This window comes from Xenopus laevis, chromosome 6L (genome assembly GCF_017654675.1).
Source record: "Xenopus laevis strain J_2021 chromosome 6L, Xenopus_laevis_v10.1, whole genome shotgun sequence".
Lineage (NCBI taxonomy): Eukaryota > Metazoa > Chordata > Amphibia > Anura > Pipidae > Xenopus > Xenopus laevis.
This window is the reverse complement of record NC_054381.1, coordinates 103,936,017-103,947,510: the sequence shown is the minus strand read 5'-3', so window position 1 is coordinate 103,947,510 and position 11,494 is coordinate 103,936,017.

The window sequence follows — 11,494 nt, the reverse complement described above, 5'->3', positions numbered from 1 at the left end:
GTTCCTGGCAAACTTTTATTACATAACCCCCATTGAGATTCCAGGAATCTTATCTGCAATACAAATCACTTAGCCAATTTAGTTATGTGTTTTATTTTCAAACAAAAAAATTCTGGTTGGTTGCTAAGGGTTTCTGTTCCTGGCAAACCTTTATTACAAAACCCCCACTGAGATTCCAGGAATCTAATCTGCTTCACAAATCACACACATTTGTTCATGTGTTTTATTTTTATTACACCCAAAAAAAATTTCTGATGGAGCAAGCAACATTGTATTATATGCCCCTTGCCTTCTTCAAAAACCAATGGGATTAGAGAACTAAATTTGTGAAGAGCAGGGCCGGAACTAGGGGTAGGCAGAGTAGGCACTTGCCTAGGGCGCAAAGCTGAGGGCGCCAGGCACGTACCTGCTCTGTCGCCTACCCCGTGTCCAGTCCCGTCTCTCCTCGACTGGCACTGGCATCTTCCGTGTAAATGCGCTTCTGCGCATGCGCGCACACATTTCGCACTGGGCATGAGCACTGGAGTGCACTTCACGCATGCGCACTGGAGCGCACTGGAGCGCATGCGCACTGGAGCGCACTGGAGCGCATGCACAGTCGAGCGAGCACAGAGCCGGCACCTTGGCCTGCCAGGCTGCCTAGGGCGCCTGGCCGGGTTGGCCCTGCTCTGGTGAAGAGCCGTGTTTGAAATAAAGTAACAGAGCCTATTTTTGGGAATACATAAATCCTGGATTTGGTTCGGGATTTGGATGAATCCAAACCTTTTTTTTTAGCAGGATTCAGATGTGGCCATATCCAAGAGCCTGTCCTAACATAATTGCAACCCCATACCACTGTAAAAATTTACCACACGCACACAGCAGCATTTTACAGCTGAATGGCAGGAATTTTCTGAGCTGCCAAAGGTTCCGATTTTGCCCTAATCCATTCCCCAGTATCCAGGTGTTCAGCAGAACTCCTGAAAGAAGGGTTTGATGCATCCTTATTTTTTTTCTAAGAAGACAGTGTATATGCTATTGTCAAGCTAAAAATGCTTTGTAATGAAATGTAATTATGCCTTCCCATTGACTTCAATGTCTTGCAAATAAATTTCACAATTTCTGCCATTTCACAAACGTTTTTGTTGTACTTAAGGAAGTCATTTATCCCTGATGGTGTACACAACATATTAAGGGGCACATTTATTAAAGGTCGATTTTCAAAGTGGTAACACTTCGAAAGTCGACCATTGAATTGTAAAAATTAGATAGTCTAAGTTTTTTTTGATTGAATTTAGCAGTTTTCAATCGAATTCAAATCGATCGATCCAACGATTTTCAAAAAAAAACTTAGACTTCTAAAAACGTAGCCAAATACTGGCTATGGGTTCTAGGAGGTCCCCATATGCTAACATAGCAATTCGGCAGGTTTAAGGTGGCGAAGTGTCGAAGTCGAAGTTTTTTAAAGAGACAGTACTTCGGTTTTCAAATGGTCGAATATTCAAAGTTTTTTCAATTCAAATAGAATTTTGGCCTATTCGATGGTAGAAGTACCCAAAAATGACTTTGAAATTCAAAGTTTTTGAATTCGAAAATTCACGTCGAATTCACTTCGACCCTAACTGTATACATAACTTTGGATTGATATTTTTTTCTGCAAATGCAAATAGACCATTTTCAGCAAATAGTTTCATTTTGAAAATTATTTCATTTTTCTCCAATAATAAAACATTACAGTGTACTTGATGGTAAGTAAGCTGCTTGAATCTATACAGGTGGCAAAAAATCCTATTGGGTTTATTTAATATTTATTTTAAAGGTTTTTTTAGTAGACTTAAGTTTGGTAATCCAAATTACAGAAAAAAACCTTAGCAAGAAAACCCCATGGCCCAAGTATTCCAGGCAATAGATACCATACCCTTATGTTGTCCCCTGTTGTTCCTTTCTTGGCAGAAGTCTTTGGCAGTACACATGGTTTTATCACTGTGTTTTCATAAAAATGCATTTTCTACTCAAAAATTTGACATTCCAATATCAGATCAGAAGACATGTTAATGTAGGAGTACACTTATACAGTATCATTAAGCCTACTAAATTATAAATTCTATAAAAAAATCACTTCTATTCAGTTACCAAAACCATTCACAACCATTACGCTCAAATTTGACAATGATAAACAATATAGACAAGACTAAAGAATATTTTTACAAGAAAGTCAAAAAGCCACCTTTCAAATAACATTGTTATAATGATGGTTCTAATCTTCAGCATTTGTTTTATAAACATGCATATTCCATGCTCAATAGCATTGCTTACAGCAAGAACTTTCTAACATTTGCCTAGAGCTGAAATAACTACTCATCCTCTTAGCTAGGTATGGTAAGCATACCAGTTACTTCTGAAGTGTTGTCTCCCCTATTTAGTTTGTTGAATGGCACATCAAGTGGCAGCAATTTGTACTCCCTCTAAGATATGTGGGTGAAGAGCATTAACTGTAATTAAGCGAACATAGCAACACATATTCAGAGTGCTGATGTGATCACATATGCTAACTAATCTGCCAGGCGGGAGCTGGGCTGTCAGAGAGAAGATAAGGAGATAGCCCAGTTATATTATGCACTTTACAAGCCTTCTGCTGGAAAGGAAATCCTTGTCCAAAAATGATATTTAAGCAATACTGTAATATACTGACCAGTAGTTGATATGGAAATCGGGCATTGTTCACCAATAGCCAGAGCCCACGGATTTAGGCTCTGTGGTCCTCATAACTATGGGGCAGATTTATCAAAGGTTGAAGTGAATTTTCGAATTTAAAAACTTTGAATTTCGAAGTAATTTTTGGTACTTCGACCATCGAATAGGCTAAATTCGACTTTGACTTTGATTTGAATTGAAAATAATTCACAAATTCGACCATTTGAAAATCGAAGTACTGTCTCTTCGACTTCGACACTTCGCCACCTTAAACCTGCCGAATTGCTATGTTAGCCTATAGGGACCTCCTAGAACCTATAGCCAGTATTTGACTACGTTTTGAGAAGTCGACGGATTTTTTTGTAAAATCGTACGATCGTACGATCAAATCGTACGATCATACGATCAAATCGTACGATCATACGATCAAATCGTACGATCAAATCGTACGATCAAATCGTACGATTCGAACTACAATTATATGATCTTAAAAACCCTTCGACTTCGAATGTCGGACTACCCTATTCGATCGTCGGATTTTGAAGTTTTTTCACTTGGAAATTCGACGCTTGATAAATCTGCCCCTATGTGTTTAATAAAGACCAATCATTTTCAAAGAAATTCATTTTAGTAACCCAACATTTCAAAGACTTGTGAAAGAAAATGAATTCAGTGAATGAAAAAACAAGTGTTATCTACTCACGGACATATTTAACATTACTTTTCCCTAACTGCTAAAGAGTTTCAAGCTGATGGCATGCTGAGAAGAGCATGTACTGAGAATGTCAAACATTTCTCTGAATGAGAAGTGTTTGGGTTGTTCTCTGCTGGCTAAAATGCCCTGGTGGGACAATTGTCCATTTGGGCAATCACCCTGTAGTTTATTTATCATGCTACAGAGGAGATACTGGCCAAACTATCTGCTTAGTATATTCTAATATGTAAAAATCTACATTACTATTGGTTTTAATAATCTTTACATTAGTTGCACTCCACACAGTCCATTCTTTGAGACCTGGTAATATATATATACAGTATATATTTGTCTGCTACTTTACAGGGACAGAGCCAAACCTGTTGGAACTTTAGTAATTTTGCAAACCAGTTGTGGTGCTCATTAAAGGAACACTACAATGTTTTCATGTTAAAAGCAACAGTATCCCTTTAAATAAACACCTAAACATTGTCTCCTATATGAAGAGACAAGTAAAAAGTGTCATTTCACATTCCTCATGGTGAGATAGTGTTGGGATTAATATGAAATGACAATTTGACATAACTAAAGACATATTAATTTGTAATGAATCATAATAATACAGTATGTTTCTTCATCATTAATATTGATTTAACTGGTGCTCATGCTTAATGAACTGGATGTCAAAAGATTAATTAGTACGTTTTTAATATTTGGTCTTCTACCTTTAATTTTATTTTTTAAGAGATTTGAGGCAAAAATTACAGTTCTTTTGAACTTGCTCCTATACTGATTTTTTATCTTTATCAGAAAGGGTCCGATTTATCAGAATTTTAGTTTGCTATAGATATATATATATATATAAATATACTATAAAATATTCTTTGAAACCTCTAATAGCCAACATTTATTAAAGAATAAAACCATGAAAAGTTGCCAGAAAAGACTCACCAAGTAAAAGCTGTCGAGGTTCAATAAAAGTCATTGGGAATTGTCTCTAAAAGATTTAACCATACATTTATTTTCCCAATTCATTTAAACATTCAAGTTTTTAGCCTCACTGAAAATCAATGGAAAGTGGCATAAGTTTTTTTGCCACTCTCATTTTTTTTCTTGACCTCAAATAATAGTCAATAGGCCCCTAAGTTTTAAAAAAAATTCTGTAAAAATGTTTCTGTAAAAATGTTTCTTAAAATGCTTAGAATAATTGATATATTATAATGACTGCTAATTAATAAACAAATGGGTTTTCCCCATTAAAAGTGCTAAGCAATGGACTAAACAAGATTATACAAACATACAGCATAATAAATATTATAAATGTGTTATTACATGATAATCCACCAAACATATCTACAAATTCCAATCTTTCCTTTCAATGAAGCAACAAATATCTATTACTGACAAAATGAGAGAGAAAATATCCTTGCTAATGCTCTTTCTTACACTGCATTCCACTTATGTTCCACTTTATGTTTTATAAAACTTATTTAAAATACAAAACAATGTACTGACACTTTCTCTATTAGATGTCACTACAAAAATACACCTCTAGAAAGCAAAATGTAAATAACCTTGTAATTTGTTTTTCATGAAGTCAATGCATATATGCACACAGCCTGGTGTATAGGCTTGTATTACACAATGATTTTTCACCGTTGATCAGATACTGGTGTGTTTCTTTTACATAATATACATGATTATTTTACTATTTATCAATGCTTTTTCTCATCTGATCTACAGTGAAAAATCATTGTGTAATACAAGTCTATAAAATATACAGTCTCTCTAAGACTTTAACAGATCCTCAAGAAAGTGTATGCAGCTTAAGATTCAAAGCAGCAAACTGCCACATTTGTCCCTATTTTTACTTATACAAGCAATGTATTTTACATACATTCTCACCGATCTCACTGTTGTTAATATATTGCTACTTCCTTGTCTTACTCCTTTTTATATTCACAGTATTTTTAAAAACAACAGCAGCTTTTCAAAAGCTATGCTATGTTATCAGACCCTTTAATCTTTCATGCAAATGACTTATTTATTTCTTTAGTTCAATTTCAAATCATAGGCACCCTACGCTCAAATAAAGAAATAAAGAAATGCATTGGAAAAAATAATCACAAATTACTGTACCTACTACCAGTACATAGCAAAGAGAGGTGTTGCTATAGTTCTCAGATAAGTATTGTCAGGCTGTAGCATGAAGTCTCTATTAATGGACTGTAGGATGCAGTTGCAACAAATAACACTCTGTATATTTAAAATTAAAAATCAGTGAGTTTTTATTTCCCTTAAAACAGTAAGAGGCATGTTAAAAACAGGAAAATTATCCTTATATATTTTAATTTTAGGTTACTTATTTTTAATATAACAAATATATATATATATATATAGATATATATATCATATATCAACTTAAAGGGTGGTCCACATTCTGTTAATTATATCCAATAATTCAATAATTATGACAACAAAAAGAGCAATTTACAATGTTTAAATCAGGCTAATATTCATTATAAATTGGTTTATTTTTAACCATTCAGATCTCATTTTATTAAGATTCATGCAACACAACTTTTTAAATATAGCTTTTTGTTGTCTTCTTTTCAGGTACTTCTTTTATACACACTGATCTACAGTCTTGTCTCATAGAGGAAGGGGGATCAATGCAGGACATGAGAATTTCATTAGAACTCCGTATTCTTTTCCAGTGCTAAGTACTGAGGTAAATCACTACAGCGTATTCATTCCCTGCATGATAGCACCAATTGATCACTGTACATACATAAACCATGCTTAAAGATTGTATCATTTTACGGGACCTAATGTATTTTGAATCGTTCTGTCACCTGGAGTAAATACTGTACTGCATACATCTTTGGAAACTTGTAGTAAGGAAAGGCTGCAGCTCCCAAGCACTGCTAGCCATCTTCTCCACTTTAAAGAAATCAAAATCTTTCTCATTCCCAATATTAACTATCTTGTTTTAATAGCTGGAGCAGAAATAAAGAGGTTATCACATTACTACAAAATATAAGTGGATTGTCTCGACTTTTCTGTATGCTTAGATTGGACAGGCAGTCACACACACAAACGACACATCTAACACAAGTAATTATCTTTTAGGCTTTCCTCTGCATATCTGATCTATAGAATATTTCAACAATACAGTTAAAATTAAAAATGTCACACAATATAATACGTTCCATTGCTTTTCCCTAATTTGCCTTACTGTAGATCCATTTTGATTAATATATCTTGGCTCGATGAGACAGAATGCTACCCAACTCAAAAAGCGTCTTACCCCCACAGATAATCTAATCACTTTTTTTCAACCAGTTTCCCTACTAAACAACTGGTTTTCACCTTTAACTTAAGAGACACAACATACCATACATCATGCTCCATTACTTACTGTATATACTATACCGTACAGAAACCATTTTACCTTCTCTAGTATCATACTGTCTATTTCTTTTTCTTTTTTCCCAGATTGGGGACTGCAAGCTGAGTGAGCTGATAACATCAGCGACTTTATTATACTCGCTGTGTAGAAATAAAGGCACAGTAATTGCAAGGGTGCTACCCTGGAGCAGGTTCAGGCATGATATAAAAAGGGAGTCAAAGGCTCTCCAGAGAGCTGCTGCGCAGAGTTCACTTTGTTAGCTGTAAAAGAAAAAAAAAACATCTAAAAATCCCATTTTGACAAAACTATAAGGAAAGTTCAAGCGTCAGGGCATTCACGGTAGGAAACTGATAAAATGTGTAGCATAATGAAATTTTCCTTCAGAAATATCCTTCTTCTTATTTGAAAAGACAAATTATTAGCATTTTTAAACAATTTCAATATGTTTAATGGCTCAAGTTTAAGCTTGAAGTGTTCCGCTTACTGAATAAAGTGCTAGGTCTGTAAACAGGAATCTTAAGTTACCCCAAGAGTACACTCATTTTAAATTTTACTTGAAAGCGGGATGTACGTTTATTACAATTTCAAACAAAATGCTAATGCCATTAAACAAATGAGGTTTAGGCAAATTAACTGCATTTTAATATTCTAAAAGCCTATGATATAGGACATTGTGTTACGAAACATTGGCTAGAAGTATCAGTTGCAAGTGGGATTTTCATTGCTCTGAATCTCAGGAGAATATTTGTAATTAGTATCATTTGCCTAATACTTCAGGTTAATTAGAATATTTAATTGAATAGCTGTAATCTTCAGAGATGACTATATTATGATCAAATTAGCACCATCCCAGCACACGCTGATCACTGCTGCAGCCTGGCTCACTTCTGCTAGCTATTCAGCCCTCTGGAGCGTTCAGCAACATAAGAAAAAATCTGTTTCTTACACTTTTGAATTTTAATGATCCATTTGAACTCTGCCATCAACATTTAATTATTCTAAAAAAAAAAGAAAAAAGGAAAAAAAAGACCCAACCATGGCTCCCATATGGCATGTTGGCAAATATACTTGCCCAGACTCAATTCTGCACCTCTCTGTTTTGTGAATAGATTTAACATAAGCTTTTTTCCTTTTTTTAATAGTGTTTGCAAATAAAGACCATATGAAGCTGCACGGAGGGGTTACTTGTATACTACTGAAATGCTATTAAGAACAGATGAATTGATTCTTAGAATGTTCCATTGGTTTTAATCCTGTAATGTCTCATAGAAAGATTTTGCATTGTTACAACAAGGTTAGAATCAGGTGTTCGGCTTTGTTTAAGTCACAATACCATGAAATATCTGTCATTTTCCAGATTGTGAAACCCTTTAATTGAAAACCAGATGTTACAGTCTTTACCATCCAATTGTGTGTGTGTGTGCAGTGGCCGGTGTGTTTGTAATAAACCAGTTGCAATAGATAGATGATAGATAGGTAGATAGATAGATAGATAGATAGATAGATAGATAGATAGATAGATAGATAGATAGATAGATAGATAGATGGATAGATGGATAGATGGATAGAATTAGATAGATAGATAGATAGATAGATAGATAGATAGATAGATAGATAGATAAATAGAATTAGATAGATAGATAGATAGATAGATAGGGGTATATTTATCAAAAAGTGAAGTTAATAGTGAAGTTCCGCCACTAGAGTGAAATTCTGCCACTCTCCATTAATTTCTATGGGATTTTTATAGGCGTATTTATCAAAGGGTGAACTTTCACTTTCACCCATTGATAAATACGCCTTTCAAAATCCCATAGAAATGAATTGAGAGCTGCGGAATTTCACTCTAGTAGCGGAACTTCACTCTTTGATAAATTTACCCCATAGATAGATAGATAGATAGATAGATAGATAGATGGGGTCTGAGTAGGCTAATGTTCTTTAAGAAGAGAATCCCTAAACCCCTTTATATAAATCATATATGTTTTGTACTATTCACGACCCACCATTTTCTTTTCCCTTCTCTTGCTGTCACATCTGAGCAAAACATGGTAACCTGTTAGAAGAGTTGTACCAGCCAGGAACCAGGTTGGTCTGATTTCTCTGGAGCATAAATTGTATCTATTTGTTTAAGAAATACAAGTGTGTACTGCTTATAAAATGTAAAGGAGTATTGGTCTGATTGCATGTTTGAATTCTCTGAATTCTTCCAACTGCTGATTTATATCTTTAATTTTTGGGGAGGGTTATATTTGCATTTGAATAACATCTTCAAAGTACACACCCATATTATGTATAGGGAAAAAAGAGAAAAGAAAAAATAAAGTGGATTGCTCTGCAAGTAATTGTATTTAGTAAAGTACTTTGTCTTTGTCTGAATTCAGTTTAGTGGGAAAAATTACATAAGTACTACAGTTATCAGACCAGTTATCCAGAATGCTCCGGACCATGACTTAAGTCAACTAAATTATAGATTAAATATCAATTAAACCCAGTAGGATTGTTTTGCCTCAAATAAGGGTTACTTATATAATAGTTTGGATTAATTGCAAGGTACTGTTTTATTAATTAAAAAGGAAATCATTTTACAAATTTTGAATTATTTGCTTAAAATTGAGTCCATGGGAGATGGCCTTCACGTAAATTCAGAGCTTTCCGGTTAACAGGTTTTTGGATAATGAATTGATTGATTTGATCAATCTAAGAAATTCAATATTTATTTTAAGAGAAGAGAAACTTTGGGGGTACAGCATAATCAAGGTGTTAAACTCTAAACCTTACTCAATGGGTAAGCAGTGTTGGTCTCAATACTTTGTAACCACTTGCCAATACATCTTACATCTTATTACCCATAACAGAAAAACCTTACTGCACAGAAACTCTTGTAATTGTTATTCAATCCTACCTTTAACACTCGAGTTTTAACAGATTTATGGAATCGTTTTTACTGAATAAAGGATTTATAATAATTTTAATCTACTGCTGCGGATAAATGTTTATTAAGAGGGTTATTAGTTTCCTAGCCAAAAAAAATGAAAACTTCTAAAAGTCTGAATGGATTTAAAACATTCTAATAGGATCAGTGCAGCTCCCATTGACTTCTATAGGACCTCGACAACTTTAACCTGGCAAGATTTTGTATTAGTGGTATTTGTGGTTTTTTCACTTAATAAATCTCGAATTTTTAGTGCTTTTTAAAAAATGTCATTTGATTATTAGTTAATGAGTGCCATAGTGATAATTTATCCATATGTTGGGTTATTCTCTACATATACACTAGAATTTATGTCTACAAGGTGGACATTAAATATCAGAATCACTGACGCAAGCATTTTCTGAGGGTTCCATTATGTTTTATCACAAATAACACATAGCTGCAAAGCTGATGACCTTCCATGATTTGTGAATAGCTGTGAACAAGAATGAAGATTGGTTGTTGATTTTGATTTCTGAGGTTGCACAGTTGGTAGATAGTATCATTATAGCTTGTGTCCATCAAGTTCATCTGTACATAGACTTAAGACCTTATTTATATTTCATACAGAGGTACTAGGAAAAAATAAAAAAAATAGGTACTAACCAACTGAGCTGCAAAAGGAAAATATAATTACTGTGTTTCCCAACTTTCCATTCAGATTTCTAACTACCAATAATTATATTTGTCTCTGGTTAAATAGCCTGGACACTCAGCAATTTTATGCCATTAGATGTAGTAATGAAATCATATGCAGTGAATGATTTAAATAATGCACCAATTAGTTTGGTATCACAGTACTGGGCATTTATGTTATCACACTCCATCACATAACATCATGACCACAGCATACAACTTGAAAATAAAGACCCACAGATGAGGTTCAATGCCTGAATAATAGATAATAGTTCTCTAAGTTACTGGATGCACTAGAATTCATGATATTGCATGATTTTCCAGCTTCTGATTCCCTGCCTATTTCTGACAGTCTTAACTACTGCCTGCTTTGACATTGCCTGAATGTTGACTATAAACCTGTTAACATCAAGTTCAATTCAACCGCCAGGGCACCGCTAATTCACTAAAATGCGAAGTTGCGCTCAGGGGGGGCGAAAGGTAGCGAAGTTGCTCTAGCGTTAATTCGTCAAGCAAAGCGAAGTTATGCTAGCGATGCCTAATTTGCATACGGCGCCAAGTTAAAGTACAATGGACATATATGTAGCAGAAAATACATTACACTACACAAGCCTGGAAAAGCTTCATAGAATAAAATAAAGTTGTTATTTTGCCCTAAACATGTGCCCACTGTATAGTTTAGGTGCCATATGTTAGGAAATGTAGGGAGGAAGGAGGGTACCCCCCAACAAAAATTACGATCTTTTTCAGCCTATCACCCTTAAAAAAGTAAAAGACGCCAGCGTTTTTTGGGCTTTCAACTTTTTTTGAAGCAAGCCCTATCTACTCTATTGCACCTCGCCTGGTCTGAGGTGGTGAAGCCAAGTCTGGCACAAGAGGTAACGTTCAGTAAAATGCACAAGTTAGTGAATTAGCATAGTTACGTTCCTTCGCCATAGCGCAACTTCGCCTGGGTGCGAAGTAGCGCTAGAGTAGGTCCACTTTGCTAGGGAATTTACGCCAGCGCCCGTTAGTAAATCGGCAAAGTAACAAAATGATGTCACGCTGGCGAATTTTCGCTAGCGTTAGCCACTTCGCCCTTTAGTAAATTTGCCCCTATTTTCCA